The 24,162-nt window shown below is 36.5% G+C and overlaps 1 long non-coding RNA gene across 1 annotated transcript; it reads right to left on the bottom strand.

Annotated features, from left to right (window-relative positions):
* Positions 1–19,017: 19,017 nt before the first annotated feature.
* On the bottom strand, positions 19,018–22,698 carry LOC138835917 (uncharacterized). The gene is made up of 4 exons (XR_011374800.1): positions 22,439–22,698; positions 21,725–22,010; positions 20,985–21,101; positions 19,018–20,319 (listed from the first exon to the last, which is right to left on the bottom strand). It is a non-coding gene; the product is annotated as an uncharacterized lncRNA (long non-coding RNA).
* Between the last annotated feature and the right edge of the window lie 1,464 nt (positions 22,699–24,162).

The raw sequence follows: 24,162 nt of genomic DNA, 5'->3' as shown, positions 1-24,162 counted from the left end.
TCAGACACTTATCTAATAATCAACCTTTCCTGCACAGATATAAAATATATTCATGTCCCGACCCGCAGGACGTCAACGAGGGCAGTGAACCTAAGCGAGAAGGAATGAAGGGACAAGAGACACGAAGAAGGACAGCAAGACAAGGATTCTGATCAAGCTGCCAAATTTTATTTTTTCACACTGGGGTATTTATATGCTTAGAATAAGGAAGCTTTTTCATTGGGCGTAGGAGCTGCAGGATGCTTGCTTAGGGCAGTGAAAAGGTGGTTGTTAGCAGCTACCGGGTGTTTGTATGGGGGGTGAAAAGGTGGTCGTTAGCAGCTACTAGGGGGTGAAAAGGTGGTTGTTAGCAGCTACCGGTATTTGTATGGGGCAGGATGAAAAGACCAGATTCTGTGAACAGCCTCCTGATGTTCCAGTGAGATAGTCAAGCCTATCATGCAGATAGACTCCCTGCAGGGCTCTCCACACATTCATACTTCCACAATACAAAAATACCAGATCATTCAAAATAATGAAAATAATTAAAGAATCACCCAGCTCCTGTACCATCTACGCCCTGATTTCATTCATTTATGTCAATACATTTTTCATATCATAATTAAAATATTTTTGAGTCTCTCATTAGCAGACAAAAATGTTATCATACAATAGAAAATGTAAGTAAAATTACTTTTCCCTGGGTAATCTTTTATATATATTATCAAAGACTTCGGTTTCCTTGTAGAGTCTGCTTCTGGCATTTTGCCCTAATGTCTAATATTAAATTACAAAGGACATGCCATATTCCTCAGTTCATTTTTCCTAAAGGTTATGCTATGGAGTTGAATCTGATTTGCTTGCTTATTCTAAATTAAATTTTCTCAACAACTTGAATTATTGTTTATGTTACTCCTAAACCATTTGAAATATCAAAAAGAACTGGAAATTCACTTTGACAATGATTTGTGAATGGCAACAATGCTTGTGGATGGAATGAAGGACTTGAATGATCTAGAGTTCCTTAAAAATGGCACTGTTATTTAAAGGGCTGATCATTTAGTAAGCTTTAAAGTGTGGTCTTCTTATTATCTAAGAAGATAAAAGTATGCTTTTCATCACATTTTTGCCTTCAAAGCACTAAAATTATTTCCTTTGTACAGTTCAGGCCCAGCTACTACTGCAGTGAAACCCACAAACAACAGCACAGCTGTGTTAGCTGCTCTAGAATTTGAAATTTTCTTCCAGTAGGCCTAGTGATTTGAGCCCAGATTCATGGGATAGTCACATAATCTACAGTTACAAATCACCACAATATACAAAGACTACATGCAAAATGAGGTTCAATTTTTTTCTTTGTTGTTTTCTTTTTGTCTTATTGATTGTCTTTTAAGGAGCTAGGAGCTGTGTATTTCTCATTATTGTTGATGTGACTTAAATAAATTACCAGATTTTTCAAATAAAATAAAGAGATAAAAAATACATATTTAGTCACAAAATACAGCTAAACATTTGAGTGATTTTTTTTATTCTAGTCCTGTTCTCAGTTATCTTCATATAATGTCGAGGTGAGTCAAGCATATGTATAAATTGACATGTATAAGCACACAGAACTCTGGAATCTTTAGATTTTGATTTCTATATCAACTTCACCTAGAAAAGAAAATTATCACTCGGTTCATGTCTTAAGTAATCTACTTAATACGAGTTTTAATCATTTTTTTTCTTTTAAAATAAATTTTTGCCAATCCTGGGTTTTATTTATTTTTCTTTCTTTCTTTATTATTTTTTAAATTGTGAAAATACCATACAGAGGGGTTACAATTATATGGGCAATGTAATGACTACATTTCATATCAAGCATTGTTGCCTCCTCCTTTGTTTCCCCTTCCCATTCCTTCCAATCTCCTCGTTGGTATAATTTGTGGAGGGGAAGGGAAAAATAAATTGTTTAAATAGGGATACAGGTGGACCCATTGCAACAATGAGATGTACAAGATGTTATGTCGAAAAACCAACTTTACAAGTTTTATTAATTTTATCAATAGATCTCATAATCTATGGAATTGATGCATTGCATAAGTATTTGATTTATTATTTCCACTGAATTAATATTACATTTATTTTATTTTTTTGCACATGAAATAATTACATTCTTGAGGATATAACATCCCTGTTTTTCATTTTGGTTGCCAAAGTGGAAGTATTAGACATTTTGAAATTTTAAATTTAAATTTGAACCTTCAAATTTCACTAGGACGCCGGGCACTGGTGGCTCACGCTTGTAATCCTAGCTACTCAGGAGGCTGAGATCTGAGGATCGCGGTTCAAAGCCAGCCCGGGCAGGAAAGACCGTGAGACTCCTATCTCCAATAAACCACTAGAAAACCGGAAGTGGTGCTGTAGCTCACATGGTCGAGCACTTGCCTTGAGCTGAAGAGCTGAGGGACAGTGCCCAGGCCCAGAGTTCAAGCCCCACGACTGACAAAAAAAAACAAAAACAAAAACAGAAAAACAAATTTCACTAGGACTTGAATTGTGTTACTTACAACTTTAATGTTAAAATAAAGAGCATTATTAAATAGAAAGCAACATTATAAGTTATCACACCTTAATCCCTGAATTGACTTAATGATAAAAAAACAATTATATTTATATAACATGCTGTATATACTCAAACTATGAGATACAGAAACAGAAGACTTCTTTTTTTGTTTTGGTTTGTTGTTCTGTATAGTTTGTGATGATTCTGTCTTCTTTACCTTATGCCTAGTGTATTCATTGTACGTCTTCAGGAAAGTGGGGGGTGGGCACAGAGCTTTAGGGAAAAGGGTGAAAAATTGCAGCAGTAGAGTTCATTGAACATTGATAAAAGTGAACTATTTAACACATGGATGGGGACAGGACAAATGAGGGAACTGAAGACATTTCATAAAAGGAAATGTACTCATTACTTGACTCATGTAATTGCAATTCCTCTATAAATCACCTTAATAATAACAACAGAGAATTTTTTAAGGTCAAACAGAATGTTGCTTGTTAGAATTCTAGATTTTTTTTGTTCACTGATTTGAGCTGGTTGAGTCTATCTCTGAAAATAGCTACATTGACATTCATTGGGTGAATTGTGAGCTACTAGTATATAAAAGTCAATTATGATTGCTTGTATGTTTTTTGAGACTCTGATTTATTTACTTCTTTAATTTGTCTACAGGTTTTTGGTTGGGCTTGTTCCTGTTTTTCAAAAGACCTATTGGTGCATAATTAGTGCGGATTCAAGATTGTTCTAATTTATTGCTGTACATACTCAAAGCTATAAATTTTCTTCTGAGTATTGCCTGTGCCCTCGTGTCCCAGGGAAGGTAGTATTTTGTGTGTTCACTTCCACTGAATTCCATGAACCTTGGAACTGACCTCCATATCTCTTCAGTGACTCACTGATGATTTAGCAATGTGTTATTCAGTCTCTGTGAGTTTCAGAATTTTCTGTAATGCCTTTTGATGTCAAGACCTAATTTGGTCCCATCATGGTTTGACAGGATACAAGGAGTAATTTCATTTTTACTTTTGAATTTTCACAGATTTTCCTTGTGATCTAAGATATGACCTATTTTGGAGAACATTCCATGGGCTGCTGAGAGGGATATATATTGCGATGCTGCTAGGTGAAATATTCTGTAGATATCTATTAGGTATAGCTTGTCATTGCAGTTATTTAGGTCTGAAGTTTTTTTGGCTAAGGTTTTACCTGGATGGCCTGTCCAGTGGTAAGAATGATGTGTTCAAGCAACCAACAATGTGTTTGGATGCATGCATATTTTTAGGTTAAGTAATATTTGTCTGATGAATTTGGGAGCTCTAGGATTCAGGGCATTGATATTTAGAATTGTAATATCCCCATGATGGAGAGTTGTCTTTATCAATATTTAATGTCCTCCTTTGTCTCTTTTTACTTTCATTCCACTTTTAATTTAAAGCCTATTTTGTCTAATATTTGTATAGCTACTCTGGCCTGTTTATGAAGTCCATTTTTAATTTGTAAAAATGATGTACAGAAGGGTTACAATTACATAGTCAGATATTGAGCACCTTTCTTTTGAATAGTGTCACTTCTTCCCTCATGTTCTCCCAGTTTTTCCCTTTCAACCTCCTTCCCCCATAAGTTGTATAGTTCATTTTCAATGTAGTGTCTATTGAGTAGCACTGCTACATTTGTTGACCCTTTGTCCCACCATTTCTGTGTTTCCCCTTGCCCTTTCCAAACTTACATATAAAACCAAAGGTACAGAAATAAAAACAGCAACAGAAGACAGAAGGAAAAAGCAAAATAATAAAACTCTCATTATCATTTCTTGGAGATCATTTTGATGAACATTATTTTATATGATAATATTGATATAGCTATTGAGCCTTTGTGATCCTCTCCAAAGGGCATCCTCCATTTGATCTCACTGTATAAATTTTTAGAATCCCATATAATTTATCATGTCCAAGTCTAATGTTTTCACTTTTATCATCCAAGTGTGTTTACTTGTAGAATTATAGGCACATTCTAATACAACAAATGAGGGAAATCAAGCAACCTACATATATATGTATGTATGTATGTATATATATATATATATATACATATATATATATATACATATATATATACAAGACATATATACTTTTATTGATCGCTATTTACAAGTATGTATGTATGTATGTATACATACATATATACACATAAATATTCAAATTCCATTCATCCATCAGAGACAATAATATTGTACCATTCTTAAGGAAAATGAAACACGCAGAAATAATAATGTTAAGTGAAATTAACTGCACCCAGAGAAACTTAGGTTTCCTCACTTGTGGTAGATAGCAGCTGCTTCTAAATGTAAATTTATAAACATTTATTAAACATACTGGATGGTATGCAAACAGATACAAATGAATTATCTGAAGTGTCAGAGTCTATGTAGTGTGAAAATATTATCATTCTCTTAAAAGATTAAGTCAAAGCCCAACAAAATAAATGCCAGTAAATGTGTAGTGCAAGAGAGGACAGTGGGGGGCAATGTGAGAGGGGTAGGAAATTGAAGGGGAAAAGGACAGGCAAGAAACCATTGCACACTTCCCAGAATTGAAATATACAAAGCAAGGGGTAGTGTGAAATTGGGGTGAAGATGTTGAAGTGGTAACACAATTCCAGGTGCATTGTACACATAAACTGCTTTGTTAAATGGCAAGTAATTCCATACATGACATAATATTGAGATACGTAAAGACTGGGCTTGATTGGGAGGGATGGATGAGAATGTTGAAATGGGTGAAATTGATCAAGATGCTCTGTATCCATAAACTGTTTCAGTGAATGGCAACTCCTTTGTACAAGTAGTTAAAAATATTAAAATATTCAAAAAATTAATTATGATTGTTGAATAGAGAGTTTAACCTCAAGTCAATTCCCATTTAAAAATATTTTTAACCTGGAGGTTTGCAGAATCAAATTCCAATAATAAAACATTATGAATCTTTTTTTCTGAAAATTTGAAATTTAAATAAAAATTCCTTTGCTTTTTGTCAGCTATTGGGCTGCTATAAGAGAATACTTCAACGTAAGTGGCTTAAAAACATCAGGAGTATATTACCCATACTCTAGAAGCTTGAACATTGGTTGTAAAAATGGTTATTCAAAGCAATTCCTTGTCTTATGGGGGGTCTACTTTCTGGTTCATTATAATTTATTTGCTGGACGTTCACATGGCAGAGTAGTTATATTGGGCTTCTTTTATCAGGATCATTATTTCAGGGTCATCTCTGAAAAGTTGATTCTAATGTCACCAGACAGGGAATACAATTTCAAAATGTGTATCTGGAAGTAGTTACATCGTCCAATATATTTTGCAACTTTTGCTTTAACTCTTAGTGTAGTGTATCATTTGGATATTATTTCATAAGAAATAATAACTTAAGGACAAACCTATATCGTGTAAATTATGTGAATGATTCTTCTTAACAATGGGAATAATTATAGTAATGGCAAAGTGAAGTACGATTGTTTAGTGGCTCTTGAATCACATCATAGGTAATCATGTAAACATGGTGCAATATTTCTAAGGCCCTTCTGATGTATTTGAACAATCTCCAATGAGTTAATTGCTTTCAGAAATACAGATCTCCTTTGATTTTAATTACTGTCTGCTATTAGGACTCCCACAGACACCAAAATTAGAGGGTGCTAATTTCTCTGAAAAAATACATAATGTAATTGTTATAATTAATATAACATGAAGAATGTAATATTATTAGCATTATAAATACCAGAGTTCACATTATATAATACATTGACATCCTTTGGTTACATCAATTTTTAGAATATTTGTAACTAAATGTAAATTGTTTGCAAATAGTTATTTAATGATGTATAAAAATGAGAAAAAGATTTGTGTACATATTTACTACAGATGCAAACAGATTCAGGTGGTTATTTATGATCCCTCATTTGTTGGTTTCATTCATGCATAGAGAACATGCAGAGAAGTGGCAATTGAAACCTTGCATTTACTAAAGAGTTAACTTACATGAAATTTATGTTCTGCTAAATATCAGATTTTATAAATTAAATTGTTTTTCCCTTCCTTCCTTCCTTCCTTCTTTTCTTCTTTCCTTCCTCCCTCCTTCCCTCCATCCCTACCTCTCTCTTTCTCTCTTCTTTCTTTCTCTTTTTTGTTTCTTTGTTTCTTTCTTTCTTTTTTCTTCCATTCTTCATTTCTTTTTTTTACTCAGAATACTTCTTAACACTATAGAAAAAATACCAAATGTTGTACTCCAATGTGTTATGAGGAATTATAACTATTAAATAGATTAATATTAATTTTAATAACCTAAGCTATATCTTAAAACTAAAAACTAAAAACCACTAAAAAGCACTTCACAAAAATGCAGGATATGTAACAAATATTACTTTTCATGTCATTGTTTATTTCTTCAAACTAAAATAAGAAGTTAGACATAATATTGTACATGTCTGTGTGTGTGTGTGTGAGAGAGAGAGAGTGTGTGTGTGTGTGCGTGTTTTGTTCTTGTGATTTGAACTCAAGGCCTATCCTTTACTTTTATTCACTCAAGGATAGTGCCCTAACATTTGATCCACAACTCCACTTCTGGCTTTCTGTGTGTGTGTGTGTGTGTGTGTGTGTGTGTGTGTGTGTGTGTGTGTGTGTGTGTGTGATTAATTGAGATGTGTCTCACAAACTTTCTTGCCAAGGCTGGCTTTGAAGTCCAGCTTCCAGAATAGCAAGGATTAGAAGCTTGAGACACTCATATTCAGCACAGATATAATATATCTAAGAATAAAATAAATTTCTTATTATTTGAATTCCAGAGGTCAATTTAACAAATTAACATTTAGATATTTATTTAGTTATTAAATCTGAACCTGTACTGTGGAAAAATACTTTTCATTTTTATGAAAAAATATGCACTAAAGGTTTCAATGACAGAATCTTTGGACAAATTGAATACTCTATTATTCAAAAGCGACAAAAGGATCATTAATCAAATTTCTCATGTAAGCTAAAATCAATAGGATCTATCAGGCTGACTGAAGCAATTTGTCATTAACTTTAAATTTTATCTATTGCAGCTACATGATTTTCTATTCTTTTTACCCTAAACTTTTTTGACATAAAAATTTAGATTTATACATTTTTTTGAATATGCAGAAATCTTAGTTACTGGTCATGTATTTCTGAGATTTGAGTACCAAGTCATTTCAGAGAAACACTGAATTTCATATATTTTATGTCAACACTGATTTTTAGAAATTGAATCAATCTCAATATGAGCTAACTAAAGCAAAATATTCTATGACTTATCCAATTATTCCTATATATTTGAATATAACATTATTGAATGGCAGGAAATTCATATTATACCTACTCTCTATAGAAGTTATAGTATTCATTTTTCCTTCAACTAGAAAGAATGAACCTCACTATAAATGACAAAAAAACTTGAATATAAATGCCATAAAATTATGAAAAATTCAAGTCATTATGAGTTAGATGAAATAGTCATTTTTGAAGATCAAAAATGAAATCTCTTGAAGCTTCCTTATCTGTTAAATAAAATGTATTTGCAGTCTAAATATTTCATTCATCTCTCCAGCAATTGTATAACCAAACCAACTCCATGCCAAATAGCTCCTCTGATTAATTGAAGTAAATACTTAGGAACAGAAGTTATCACAATTGTACAGAAATATCTACCCACCATTCTAGAAATTAAATCTGAAATCATAAAGGATTGGGATTAATAATTAGTTTTCACTATGTTGCCATAAAGAGGTGGTGAACCTTTTCAAGTGGGCATAGCTGTAGAGATTTGGTCACTGAGAACTTGTGATCAGAGGACGTTAAGATCAAAGTCCTTTCCTATTCTTCCTTCTTTTTCTTCTCTGTCTCCTTCTCATTTTCCTTCTCCCTCTCTCTCTACCCCTCTTTCTCCCTCTCCCACTCCTATTCCTCCTCTTCTTTTCTTCCTGGCTTCCACGAATATACATACTCCATCACATGTTCCTGACATGGGTACTGTGTCAACCCAAAGCAATGAGGATAAGAAACATAAACTGAAATGTATAAAATCAGAAGCCAAGATTAATCTTTCCTCCTTTTAAGTTGATTTCATAAACTATTTTGTCATATTAATAGGAGACTGACACAGCATGTTCTCATTTATTATAAGGGATAAGATTTACTGGAAAAAATCTGACCAACATTGCCCTAATGAAATGATTGATTAAATTAATATTATAGTAGGGCAAATCTACTTTAAAATATCAGTTAACCTTCAAAAAGAGGCAAAAAATTTACCACTATGGTTTGCTATGACAAGACATCAGAATTCACCCTTTTCCTCAAGGAAATAAATCTGTAATTGGCACTATTGTCAATTTCACAAATGATTTAATAAGACTGAAGAACAAATTTCAACTCAAACTGCGTGATATAAAATTTACTTTGTCCCTGTAAACAACCTTTGTGTTCTATCTATGTTTGGTCCCTAAAATGACTTGCATTTTATTCTAATCATATTTTTAATTAACTTTAAGTATGTGATTGGGGGTTGCTGTTTGACCAGGCAGTTTATAAATAGTGTTTAGTGAGTTATTTTGTTTTCCTTTTTTCTCTCCTGAGGTTTGAACTCTTTGCCTGGGAGCTGACCCTGAGCTCCTTTGGATGAACACTAGAAATCTATCACTGGAGGAACAGCAGCACTTTCAGATTTTTCTCAGATTTCACTGGAGATAAGAATTTCATGGACTTTCCTGCCTGGGCTGGCTTCAAACCTCAATCCTCAGCCTCTTGAGTATCTAGGATTACAGGCATGAGCTGCTAGTGCCTGTCTTAATACAATGCTTCCTTTTTTTTTTTTTTTTTTTTTTTTGCCAGTCCTGGGTCTTGAACTTAGGGCCTTGACAATGGGCACTGTCCTTGAGCTTCTTTTCCTCATGCTAGCACTCTGCAACTTGTGTCACAGTACCAATTCCAGCTTGTTTTGTTTATGTAGTACTGAGGAATCAAACCCAGGGCTTCTCACTACCACTAAGTAAGTCTACCACTAAGCCACATTCCTAGCCCAGTACAATGCATCTTGATGATCATTGTCTCTCATCCTTCTCAATCCTATCTCATCTCTCAATTTACATAATTTTGTAGAAGATTCACTGACTCACAATGTCATATATAGTCACTTAGAGGATATGTCACAATTCGTATTTTATTGATAGTCTCATTCATCAACATACTAAATGTATGCATTACAGAATTCTGTGATTTTAAATGCTAAATTAACACTCAGATTCACCCACTACTATTCTAAAATTTTTCCTAAGGTTAATGCAAATGCAATCTGTAATTCTTCGATAAAGTACAATGATTCATAGAAAGTTAAGAGTTGGACTATGAACATCACCTTCAGTTCTAGAACATTTTATCATTACTCCCCCCTCAAAATACTCCAATATTTATTAGTAGTCACTTCCTGTCATCATTTCAACCTACCCTCCACTTGACCAACCATTACTTCATAGTCTACCACTACAGATGTGCCAATTTTAAAAAGCTCATTTAATTAGAAAATGCAGTCTATTTTATCCATTTCTCCCATGTAATGTTTCCCAAGTAAGTTCATGTAAATTTTTCTGACAGATAGACCATATTGTTTTGTATACATGTATAGAATTATATAATGTCCTCAATGGGCATTTCAATATTTTATTATATATTATTGTAAAAGGTTTTGCTATCTATATTCTTGTACATGGGTCTCATTGGTCATGTGTTGAAATCTATTTTGTATATAAAACTATGACTTAAAATGCTGGATAATAGAGCAACTAGATGTGTAGTATCTTAAAGATTGCCAGTATGTTTAATAAACTGACTATATCACTTTAAGTGCTAAGCAACAAAGTATAAGGATTCCAACTTCTACATAGTGGTTATGCAGTGCTATCTTATTGTTGTTTCTATTTCCACTAATCTCTATATGTATGCAATGTCTAGGTATGCTATGATCTTTTAATATGTTCTTTGGTTGTTGGTATATTATTACAGAGATATGTATTTGGATTTTTGGATAACATATTCAGGATGGTTAAAGTTTTTCATTGGCATTAATATGCTCTTAATATATTTCTGATTCAAATCTCTTTAAATAAGTGTATATCTATACATACTATGTGTACCTATGCATATTTCATATTTATATGTGTATATATACAAATAACTATATATGTATATTATTATTTTCATTTGTCCATAAGCGATCATTTTACTTTATTTGCCAAACATGTCCTTTATTGATTTTACTTTAGCATTAAGCAGTCTTAAAGATAGGCTCAAGTCTAACATTTTAGTATTATCTTAGACACCAATGGCCTTCTAGTCTAATGAACCATGAGCCCTCAGAATGTTGACCAAATTTCTTAGTTCGTTTACACAATTACTATAATTATGTATTTTCGCGTCTATCTTTGTTTCATTTCACCAGAGAATCTGTATTTATCCTTTATGTCATACATGAATACCAATGCCTTTGGAAGATATTTATTAATTGGTGCATATTAATTGTACGAAGAAATCTTATTGAAATATTTTGCACATGCACATATTGATCAGAGGCCTGATTAACCTGTTTCTGTCTTTCTCCATTCCCGTTGCCCCTTATTTTTCAACTGTTTTCTGTTAATGTCTTTGTGCTATCTCCACACATCGTCAAAATGTATTTCAGTGTTGTTCACCCAGTATCATTGAAAATTATAAAATGCTGAATATAGAGGCAAAAATCTAAGTAAATATAGACATATAATTTTTGTGGATTGGAGGATACATTTGAGCAAAGTTATTTAATTGTCTCCTGCTTCATCCCCCTCCTTTTATTTGGTCATTCTTGGGGCTTGAAATCTGGGCCTGGGTACTGTCCCTCAGCTCTTCAGCTCAAAGTGAGTGCTCTACCACTTGAGCAACTGTGCCACTTCTGGATTTCTGTTGATTAATTGGAGATAAGAGTCTCACAGACATTCCTGTTCCAGCTGGCTTTGAACCGCAATCCTCAGATCTCAGTCTCCTATGCAGCTAGGATTATAAGCATGAGCTGACAGTGCCCAGCTTCACAATTTTATTTATAAGTTTATGACAATTTCTTGAAACACCTGACCAGCACTCTTGACTCATTGACAAAAGAAAATAAACTGGAATATATTTCTCTGTCTAATATTAAAGGTGTTAGTGTAAAATTGTTATATTTGTAGAGGAAAGATTATAAAGCTCAATGGGTCTGGACGGCACCAGATTAGAGCCACATACATATTATCAAGGAATATTTAATAAGAGTTTAAAACCAAACACTTGTGGAATGACATTCTCTTTAATAAGTGGTGATAGATTAGACAGTATTGGGGAGAATTAAAAAGTGAACGTTGACTTAAATATAACAATTTATTCAAATATTATCTTCAAGCAGGTTTTGAAAGTGGCATATAAAACAAAAGAGTGATGTAAATATAAAGCAAAGGAAGATGTCTTGACAATTTAAGCATACTTAAATATGGCATTAAAATTATTGGAAAGGAAAACTTGATATAGTATAACTCAATAAAACTCAATAAAAGTCTAAAATAATTTAGTCTTGTATACAAATAGTGAATAGAATTTAGGAGCAGGGTGCTCATGTATCTCATCACAGCTAGGCTGTGATTTGAGTATTACTGTTTGAAGGCAGCCCACAAAATAAAGTCCCTGAGAATCTTATCTCTGCTTAATCAGCAAAAAAGCCAGAAGTGAGGCATGACTCAAATGGTAAATTTTTTTTTATTTATTTTTTATTTTTTATTTTTTGGGTCCAGTCGTGGGGCCTGAACTCTGGGCCTAGGTGCTGTCCCTCAGCTCTTCAGCTCAAGGCTAGCACTCTACCACTTGAGCCACAGTGCCACTTCTGGCTTTTTTCTTTTTTGCTTGTGTGGTGCTGAGGAATAGAACCCAGGGCCTCATGCATGCAAGGCAAGCGCTCTACATTGAGCCACCTTCCCAGCCCCTCAAATGGCAAATTGTTAACAAAATGCAACAAATCTCAGGGGCCCTGATTTCAATCCCCAGGACCATACATACATGTACAAAATTAATAATAGTAATACTAATAGTGATGATGATGATGGTGGTGGTAATGATCATGAAGGGTACCCATAGTCAAGGATAAAATATTTGCAAATCCTGTACCTGAAGAATGCCTCAAATGTAGACTCTACATAAAATGCTCAAAACCTAATGTTTAAAAAAAATCGATTAGAAACCAGCAAAATACATGTTGTGAAAAATAAGCACAAGAAAAGCATCATCAGTCATCAAATGAATGCACATTAAAACTAAAATGACATTATAAAACATATATGAGAATTACTTCACATAATACAACAATGTCAGTACTAAATGCTATCAAGAAACAGAGAAACTGGATGCTGGCAGGAATTCAAATGGGAAAGCCACTTCTGAAAACATTTTGACAGGTAACTAGAATATGAAATATGCAACAACCTACAGTATAGCACAGGAATTGAGTTCTTTAGGCTTTGTCTCATAGAAATAAAATGTAACATTCACCCAAAGGCCAAAACACATAGGTTTATACCAGCATTATTTCCTCTAGTCAGTTCAGGCTTTCTTCAGGTAAATGGGAAACGAATTGTGCTACATTCTATAATGACAGAACCAAAGGCAACTTCTGGGAATACAATACATTATTAAGGCATACAACAACTGACAATAATCTACCATAGATTTGAAGGAAATTCTAAAAGCTTATTTATTGCATGAGCTAGAAGTCGGAGAAAAAAAAATGTGTTGGTTGCCAGGATGAAACAGGTTTGGGATGGGACAAAGAGAAGTAGTGGGTTTAATTATAAAAGGGAAGCATGAGACAAGAGTCATTTTTGGTAAAGAAACGTTATCTGTAAATATGATATATTAATATAGAATTGATAAAATTATATTGGACTTAATATGTGCACAAAATAAGTGCATAAGGCACTTGTGAAATATTAATGTCCTACTTGTGATGTCATTCTATAAATATTTAAAGAAACTGGGAAAATATTCAAGGGATTTCTCTGTGTTCTTCTTATAACATTATAAAGATCCATACTAAGCTCAATAGAATTTAATGATATCTAGAAAATAGAAGTCAATATCGAATGTTTACATTGGAAAATAGTCTGAGTCCAAGCTTGCTAATTAGAAGGCAGAACTTTAGAACACCAACATCCAAGGCCAGTTCTGACAAAAAAAAAAAAAGTGAGAAACTATAAAAACACAGAAAGCTAGGTATAGTGTAATTTCCCTGTTATTTCATGTTTGTGGAAGCCATAGGTAAGAGATTATTGCTCAAAGGAGGCTTGGCCAAGAAGTAAGACCTCATCTGAAAAATAGTGGTCAGAGCCTTAGCAACTTCAAGCACCAGTAGTGCCAAAGGAAAAAAGAAAAGAAGAAAACAGAAAACTAAAGGAAAGGATAGAAAAGGAAAACTATTTCCTCTTCATTCTTGTAGTTTTATGTCATTGGATATAAGAATTGAGAGTAATTTGTATACTGTTTTAAGAATCAGGCCTCTCTAACATGAAAGCATTTATTTCAAGTAATTATTTTATTATTACTATTTATTACCTTATTATGCCTTCTTGGAGATTGAACCCATGGCTTTGTATATATTAGTCTAGTCCTACAACTGAGCTGTACCCCAGCTCTCTTGTATAGTTTTGGAAATTTTTTATGAATTCTTCAATAGATAGCTACTCTACTTTTCATCTTATCTTTTCTCTCCCACTTTTTCCTCTATATATTTTAGTTTTTGTTTTGAAAACATTCCTCAATTTTATCTTCTAAACCTACAATTTTGCTTTGAGATTACAGGGAAGTCGGTTATTTTATGACATCTATTAAATTATATACAGATATATGTATTTCATATGCATGATTGATTCTTAGAGTTCATTGCAATATGGTCATATGTACATAGGTATTGAGCCATTGTGATCCTCTCCTAAGAAGAGCTGCCCTTGTTTTCACCATGTGAATGCTTAGATTGCTGTTAGTTATTCATGCCCAAGTATAATTATTTGTCTTTTACTACCTACTGGATTAACTTGTAGATTTATGGGCATATTCTAGTTATTATAAATGAGGAAAATCATGCAGTATATATTTAATTGGATCTGGCTTATTTCACTTAATATCATTTTTTCCAGTTTTTCCAATTCCTCAGGAATGGGGTAGTGCCATTCTTTCCGATAGAAGCACAGAATTCCATCAATACAACAGAATTGAAGACCCAGAAATGAATCCACTCCTACAGGCACATAAGCTTTGATAAGGGAGCCAGAAACAGGATGGAAGAAAGACAGTGTAAAACCGAATTTGGAAATCCTTACCCAAAACACCACCAGAGACCATCAACAATGTAAAAGCAAAGGAGTCTTTATTGCAAGCTAGAACTTGGTCCCACCACATACATGGCAGCAGCCCATGACGCTAAGAGGCCCCAAGACCAGGGTTATAGTACTTTTTATACAATTTTTAAGGAAGGCAGGGACTTTGTATACATCATAGCATCTTACAACAAATTATAACACATCGCAGGGAAACTCTTAATACAATTCTATAGTATGACTGGCGCACTACAAAGCAGAAACAGGTTGTTGGTTAGATCAGAGGGTTGAAGTACTTTAAACTGGTTGGCTTGCACCACAGGGAGTCTCAAGGACACACTTGCTAAACTGCAGGGTTCCTTTTTTAAACAAACACCACCTGTGGCCTGACTGCGGGGGTCACCATGCCCTCCAGCACCTGCCTGCCTGCGGTTTCCCCAAGGATAGTTTATGTTCCTAGTTGCCAAGGAATTGCTTCTTCTGTTCATTCCCAGGTCGGGCTCATGGTCAGCTGCATAACTCATACTTCAGAAGATGACATCTAGCTCAAGATGGAGTCACTCAGGCCTCAGGCTCCTCATTTCCCCCTTTCTGATAGGCCTTAAGGGCCAATCATGGTCCTTATGGGCACACATCATGTTCTCCATTGGGTACCAGATGATATTGAGCCTTTAAGATCATCAGCTGTACAGTGTTAATGCGTTTTCTAACAAACATCCCTAGCCGGTTTACAACACTGGACCCGACTGTGAGTAACAAAATTAACAGTACCAAAGGCCCTTACATTTTTTTCCACCAGTCCTGACTCTGTATATCAGTTAACTTAATTTTATACCAGCAGTACTCATGAAGCTCCAATATTAAGACATACTCATACCATTTACTACATACTTAAACTGTCTGAGGTTTGTCTTCTTTACTCCAATGACTTAATGTTTTAAGACAATCCTTACTTTTCAAATCCTTTTTTATCCAATTCCTTTCCCAATTCCTTTCCCAAGGCTTTCTTTACTACCCTCCTCTTGTTTGCAATTCCTTGAACTTCTTTGTGGCTAGAATTTTAAAATGCCCATTTTTCCTTTGGCTTGCAGAACCAAGTTATCTCAGAGCAGCCTCAAGTCACCACTGGGATGCAGAAACTTGCTAGATTTTAAGGCTAAGAGCAGGGCTGGGTCTCATTACTACCTGTATTGAAAACAAACTCAGATTATTACCATACCAGAGCCAAACTTGGCTGTGACTATAGAGTGGATTTTCAGTCACTATGCACTGAAGTGCCTAAGGCAAGCAAGCCAGTGATATCCTTGCCCCCAATATCCACTGTGGGAATAGAGAAGGTTTCTGGATATCACCCAAAAGAATGTCCCACAAGATCTCAGTTTTAGCAGCTTTCAACCAGGATGCAGTCTCAGGTGATGGAATCAGGCAGTTCACTCTACTTTTTTCACAGTGGAGGTGGTCAGTGTAACAATGTAGATTTCTTCCAGGGGACTGTCAAGCTGTAGCAGCAGCAGCAGGGTCTTTCAGTGGCTACAAGGGACTGTCACACCTCCTGCTGGGCTGCAAATTCCTACACAGACTGGTTAAGGATACATTGCATAGGCTAGGCAGGCTGTGACCCCACTAGTTTTTAAGACTATTTAGACAATAGCCCACGACAATTTACCAAGATGACAACTTTTTAAGCTAGATAGTTCTTTTCATAAGGCTGATTTTCTAGGCAGATATAGAGGGCTCAGGCCTGTACTATTTCCCATGCCTTTTCCTTCTGTCTATTTGGACACAACTTTTTAAAGTGATTCTGGTCCCTTGTTCTTAAAAGCGGAAGATGGGTGAATATTCATCTTCTGTAACTTCTTTAAGCTGACTCAGGGGTGTTGATCCTACCTAGCCAGGAACCTATAACCTTAGCCTATTTTACAAAGAACAATATTTTAACTTTTGGCAAATGCACAAATCTTTTCTCTGGCTACAGCAGTGTAGCTTGTTTAGCCTTCTGGTTTGCAAAAGCATCTTTCTGGATGGCTTAGGAATGTGGTCTCTAATGATGCCCCAGTTACCTATGCAGACCTTCAGAGAGATATCAATAGAAACACACTTACAGGTTTACAAACTTTTTCCTGAGGAGATGAATTTCATGTAGCTGGTGTCAGCTCAAAAATTATTGCCAATTAGAATTTTTGGCACATACAAGGGTTGGGATTTAAACTATCCCCCACATTTTATAACTTTAGCTTTTTACTACTGTCACCGGATGGCAAGTTCCTGTCCCTTACGAGGTAAATAGTCATGGATATTAGGCATGCTTACAAACTGTCTTCGCATGACCTCCTGGCTCTGATCAATTCTTGAAGGGCCATGCACAAATGACTCTAGGATCTGACATTTCTGCCATCCAAGCAGTGGCTTACTACCTCTGGATGCTCCACCATTGCTTTCGTTCCAGGAGTGTCTTCTCCACACTGGAAAAAATGCCTCATTGGCATTTCCCTTAGTTGGTCGCTGAACTTGAACTCAGGGCCTGAGTGCTGTCTCTCAGCTCTACAGCTCAAGGTTAGCACTCTGCCACTTTGAGTCCCAAAGCAACTCTGCTTGCTTGTTCAGCACTCTGCTGGATGATTAGAGGTGACAGTCTCACAGGGACCTTTTTCTTCCCTGTGCTGGCTTCGAACCAGTTTGCAGATCAATGAGTCTTATAGAAGGCCACTTTATTCCAATTAAAAGCAACAAGGTGGTCAACATAGAAGTAGCTTTTGAGCATGCTCTTACCTGGAACTTATAAAAGCCAAAATTACATCTAACAAACTTGTAAGAATCCTTTGTACTTTGCTCTGGGCTTGCTGGAAACTGTTTAAAAAAAAACCTATAAGAGCAAACTAGAATAGCAATTATTTTGGTAATCCTAATTTTTCCTTTGTGCACTTTGAGGCAAATATTAAGAACAATTTTACTCTTAAACTTTATATCCAAAAATCCATTCCTAATTTTTAAGCCTCCTATTAATCTCCTTTTTAATATTCTATACATTAGTTTTTAGTTGCATTTTAAAAAATCTCTTAAAATCTTGAGGCAAAGTGTCATTCATTGTCTCTTGGCTGCTTGTTTTAAAACAGATACACATTAAAACTTTTAAACTTAAATGTCAATTTTTCCTTAATGCAAGAATTACAATCACCATCACTGTACCAAGAAGCTAGACATAACACTCTTATGACTTTTAGAAACATATACTAGTTGTAGAACATCATTGAAAGCAAATCACATTATACAAATAAACTTTTTAACCCTCTTTTTAAGTCCAAGGGGCAGTTTTAGCAATACTAATCAGATCATCACATCACTCATTTTAACAATCATGTTTCCAGTGTCAATCTGTAGGGAAAAGGGACAGAACAAAGATGGGCCACTTGGCCCCTCCTATGGAATGGGCACGTACCTAAGCCAACTCTTTAGTGTTAGGTGAACTGCCTTTGTGCCAGCTTGCCCCCTTTCACCATGCATGGACTCCTCCCAGGGCCTGTCCCATTATCTGTGGACTTCCTCAGGGCCTGTCCCACCATACATGACCAGCTGAACTGTGCTTCTGCCTGTTCACTCCTCACCCCTAAAGACAGGTCTTCTGTTGGTTTCTAAGTTTTCCCTTTTCTTATCTCTTGGTTCTCGAATGAAATACACAGTTTTAGACAGACAGAACAGGTAACATCTTTGACAGTGTTAAACTAACCTTTACACTTAAATTTCTAATATTTATCCCCAAATTTTAGCCAAGGAACTAAATTCCAAACAGCCAATGTATTTGTGTTAAGCCAGATATCTTGATTACAGTATAAACAGCCTTATGCATTTTAAAATATTAGATTTTAAAATACCAGATTTCTAATTTTTTAATTTTTATTTATTTTTATTGTGAAAATACTGTACAGAGGGGTTACAATTAGATGGGCAAGATAATGAGTACATTTCTTATCAAGCATTGTAGCCTCCTCCTTTGTTTCCCCTTTCCATCCCTTCCCAGCCTCCCCCCACCCCCCCACCCAATCCTTCCCGCCCCTCCCCCCCTCAACAAAGTTGTAAAGTTGGTTTTCCACATGAAAACTTGTAATTTTCATTGTTGCAACGGGTCCACCTGTATCCTTATTTAAACGACTTGTTTTTCCCCTTCCCCTCCACAAATTATACCGACATCAAATACAGTGAAAGCAGGGGTTATACTGTGGGGGAGGGACATACAAAGCAACAAAGAAATAATCTTATAAATGCATTAGAAACAAATGCATGAAAGAAAAAAACACATTTGAATACATATCTTAGAGTTCATTTTCCTAACATCACCTGATCTGACCTTTTCTGCTTGACTCAGACATATACTAGATATTGCAAATAAGGGAAACCATGGGACCTATGTTTCTTTGGGCTTAGCTTACTTCACTTAATATAATTTTTTCCAAGTCTTTCAACTTCCTAACAAATGGGGCAATGTCATTCTTTCTGATGGAGTCATAGAATTCCATTGTGTATATATACCACATTTTCTTGACCCATTCATCTACTGAGGGGCATCTGGGTTGGTTCCATAACTTAGCTATAGTAAATAGTGCTCCAATAAACATAGTCGTGCTGGTGGTCTTGTTTGTGATCATTTCGGTAAATGCCCAAAAGTGTGATTGCTGGGTCATATGGGAGCTCTATGTGGAGTCTTTTGACGAACCTCCATACTACTTTCCAAAGTGGTTGAACAACTTTACATGACCACCAACAATGCAGTAAGGTTCCCTTCTGTCCACATCCCCTCCAGCATCTGTTGTTTTTAGAGTTCTTGATTTCAGCCATTCTAACTGGAGTGAGGTGGTATCTCAATGTTGTTTTGATTTGCATTTCTTTTATGGCTAGAGAGGTTGAGCATTTCTTCATGTGTTGATTGGCCATCCTTCTTTCCTCTTCAGAGAAGTTTCTCTTTAAGTCTTTAGCCCACTTAGTTATTGGGCAGTTGTTTCTTTGAGGATTTGTTGTCGAGGGATTTAATTTTTTGAGTTCTATGTATATATTACATATGAGACCCTTGTCCATTGTATGGCTAGTGAAGATCTCCCAATCCGTAGGCTTTCTATTGATCTTGCTAGCTATGTCCTTTGCCATGCAGAAGCTCTCTAACTTCATGCAATCTCATTTGTCCAACCTTTCTTTGATTTGTTGTGTTTCTGGGTCTCTATTAAAAAATTTTCAGCCTGTGCCAAGGAGACCTAGCATTTCTCCTATTGCATCCTGTAATGTTTTCAGAGTGTCTGCTTTGACTCGAGGTCTTTGATCCATTTGGAGTTGATTCTGGTGCAAGGTGATATGGCCCCCATAAACAGGCGGGAATTGCAATCCTAATATCAGATAAAATAGACTTCAAATTAAAATTCGTGAGAAGAGACAAAGAATGTCACTACATACTAATTGAGGGATCTCTCCTTCAGGAGGATATTACAATTCTAAATATCTATTCACCAAACAACGGAGCACCCAAATTTATCCAAGAAACACTACTTTCCTTCAAATCCTACATAGATCCAAAGACATTAATTGTTGGGGATTTTAACACACCACTTTCCCAACTAGATAGATCAACTCAGAAAAAACTCAACAAAGAAACCGCAGATCTAAACAACTGCAAAGATCAACTAGATTTAACAGACATCTGCCGAAAATTTCACCCAGCAGCATAAGAATATGTCGCGACCACCTCGACCAGCAAGGAAGACGCGACCCGGGATTCTTCTCAATGCAGTTTATTCAGGACCTTTTACAACATCTTCTCTCCTGCTTCTTCTGCCCGCTTCTTCCTGCTTCTCTGTCCCCCCCCCCCCCCCGCCCCCGCGCTCTGGTTATAAGTCTCCTGGATGGCAAATCCTGAAGCACCACGTGGCATATACCGATAGGGTCGGAAACACGGAAGCAAACTAGGAGCCAAGTCATAGCCATATAAGGAGTTGTTTTTACAGAGAGCACTTGTCACCCGGAAGACAGAAGGCGGGAGCCAGCGCCATCTTACCAAGGAGCTACAATGTTGCTTTTGCGGCCACGCCTTACTGCCTGGCCGTCTTTGGTCGTGGCTCCCGCAGCTCTCCACAAGAATACACGTTTTTCTCAACAGCACATGGAACATTTTCTAAAATAGACCACATTTTAGGCCACAAAGCAAACTTGTCCAAATTCAGAAACCTTGCATTCTCTCTGACCACAAGGGAATAAAATTAGAACTCAACACCAGATTTTCTAATTTTTTTTTTTTTTTTTTTTTTTTTTTTTTTTTGGGTCCAGTCATGGGCCTGAACTCTGGGCCTGGGCGCTGTCCCTCAGCTCTTCAGCTCAAGGCTAGCACTCTACCATTTGAGCCACAGCGCCACTTCCGGCTTTTTTCTTTTTGCTTATGTGGTGCTGAGGAATCAAACCCAGGGCCTCATGCATGCAAGGCAAGCACTCTACCACTGAGCCACCTTCCCAGCCCCAGATTTTCTAATTTTTAAGTTAAAGAATCCTTAAAAAGCCGTTAAAAACAATGTGAAGATTCCTTAAAATTTTTGGTAATGTCCAAACCTCATAACCTTTTGAATTTTAAACTTAAACTCACCCATTGTTACAGCATGCTGACAACTCTTATCTTGAACATGTTCATAAACACATACAAAACACACAGATCTTAAAGCACACAAGAAATCAAAATCAGTTGTACGTACATTTTCTAAAGTTTTTTAAAAAATTTTAAGACAATATTTCTTTTAAACGAAGTACCTTTGTTGAGCTTCATTTTTCCAGGGCTTGCTTGTTTAGCAAGGTATTTCACTAATCAGTCTTTTGAATCCCTTCTGTTGGAGGAGGGCTGGGTGAGGGGGTCACCTGAAACTGAATGGGCCTGATTTTTACCCAATTTTGACAAAAGCACTTTACAAATTGTTAAGCTGTCTGGAGCAGCTGAAAGTCCAGACCAGGCTCACTGCTATCTACACCCTAACCTCTCCAGCAGCCTCCACCAGGAGAAGGTGCACCTGAGGCTTGTCCATGCCCCTCCTCTTGGCTGCTGTAACAAAAGAAGGGGGGAGGGAGACTTAGCAGGTCTGTGACCAAGCCCAGCCAGAGGCTGAGACTTTTATTCCCCCAGAGATGTTCAAATAAATATCAAAACACTGATAAACACAAAAACCAAGGATTCACATTTAAAACTGGTACCAATTCTAAAACGGAACTAGACAAAACAACAACCAAAGGCTGAGTTGGGGACTAATGGGCCCCCAGAAATCTGTGCTGTTCTCAAGCTGAATCCAGAGTTTGCTGAGTGAGCCTGCCACTCTCACCCAGAACTTCCCTACCTCAGAAAACATAGAACAGAAAACACACCAAAGTAAACAAGACAGACAAGTGGCCACAAAGACGAAATCAGGTCTCAGTGAATGGGGCAACATCTCAACACCACTCACTTACCAGGGGACTCGGACCCCCTCTACTCACCTCGGGAGGATTTTTCTTTTAGATTCCTGCAAACATTGACCCAGGAGCCTTCCAAGACAGAGGAGAATTCCCAGTCCTCTTGGGGCAAGAGAAAGAAGTTCCTAGTGGCTGTCCCCTCAGACTGACAGGTTCTCCCCCGTACTCAGACCCCCTGGGCTAAGGCCCGAGGCTAAGATCTTGCTGGTGCCACTTGCAGGTGGTCAGTGGCAGTTTCATAAAAAAAGAAGGAGCTAGAGAGAAACAGATATTAAGGGGGTGTTAGCCAGTCTCCTCTGAGCCCTTGCATCAGGATGAATCTGGGAGGAGAAACATTCCAAGAATTCCAAAAGACACACAGACAAAACACTGAACCCTGAGTCAAGACATGTTCACAGCATGTGCATTGTAGACTGTCAGTCAGAAAGTGCTGGACTACAAATGGGCCCAAATGTGCACACTAGTGGACAGTCTACCCTGTACACTATCAGTCAGAAAGTGCCGGACCCCGCACTAGTGGATAGCCTACCCTGTAAACTATCAGTCAACAACAAATCCTCAAAGAAACAACTGCCCAATAAATAAGTGGGCGAAAGACTTAAAGAGAAGCTTCTCTGAAGAAGAAAGAAGGATGGCCAATAGACACATGAAGAAATGTTCAACATCCCTAGCCATAAAAGAAATGCAAATCAAAACAACATTGAGATATCACCTCACTCCAGTTAGAACAGCAAAAATCAAGAACTCTAATAACAACAGATGCTGGAGGGGATGTGGACAGAAAGGAACCTTACTTCATTGTTGGTGGGAATGTAAACTTGTTCAACCACTTTGGAAAGCAGTATGGAGGTTCCTCAAAAGACTTCACATAGATCTCCCCTATGATCCAGCAATCCCACTTTTGGGCATTTACCCAAATGTTTACAAACAAGACCACACTAAAGCTACCAGCACAACTATGTTTATTGCAGCATTATTTACCATAGCTAAGATATGGAACCAACCCAGATGCCCCTCAGTAGATGAATGGATCAAGAAAATGTGGTATATATACACAATGGAATTCTATGCCTCCATCAGAAAGAATGACATTTCCCCATTTGTTAGGAAATGGAAAGGTTTGGAAAAAATTATATTAAGTGAAGTAAGCCAGGCCCAAAGAAGCATAGGTCCCATGGTTTCCCTTATTTGCAATATCTAGTATAGGTATGAGTCAAGCAGAAAAGGTCAGATAATGTGATGTTAGGAAAATGAACCCTTAAATATGTATTTTAATGTTTTTGTTTCTTTCATGCATGTGTTTCTAATGCATTTATAAGATTATTTCTTTGTTGCTTTGTATGTCCCTCCCCCACAGTGTAACCCCCGCTTTCACTATATTTGATGTCAGTATAACATGTGGAGGAGATGGGGACAAACAAGTCGTTTAAGGATTCAGGTGGACCTGTTGCAACAATGAGAAGTACAAAATGTCATGTCAAAACCAGCTTTACAATGTCGGTGTGGGGGGGGGGAGGGGGGTAAAATTGGGTGGGGGGAGGGGGGTAAAATTGGGTGGGGGGAAGGGGGAGGCGGGGAAGGGAAGTGAAGGGTAAACAAAGGAGGAGGCTGCAATGCTTGGTAAGAAATGTATGCATTATCCTGCCCATGTAATTGTAGCCCCTCTGTACAGTATGTTCTCAAATAAAATAAAATACAATTAAAAAAAAAAAAAAAAGAAAGTGCCAGACTCAAGCTTCTGCACTAGT

The sequence above is a fragment of the Dipodomys merriami genome, unplaced genomic scaffold (assembly GCF_024711535.1).
Source record: "Dipodomys merriami isolate MVZ:Mamm:240054 unplaced genomic scaffold, mDipMer1.0.p SCAF_2407, whole genome shotgun sequence".
Lineage (NCBI taxonomy): Eukaryota > Metazoa > Chordata > Mammalia > Rodentia > Heteromyidae > Dipodomys > Dipodomys merriami.
The sequence above is the reverse complement of the archived record's forward strand: the minus strand, read 5'-3'. Positions and strand labels throughout refer to the sequence as shown.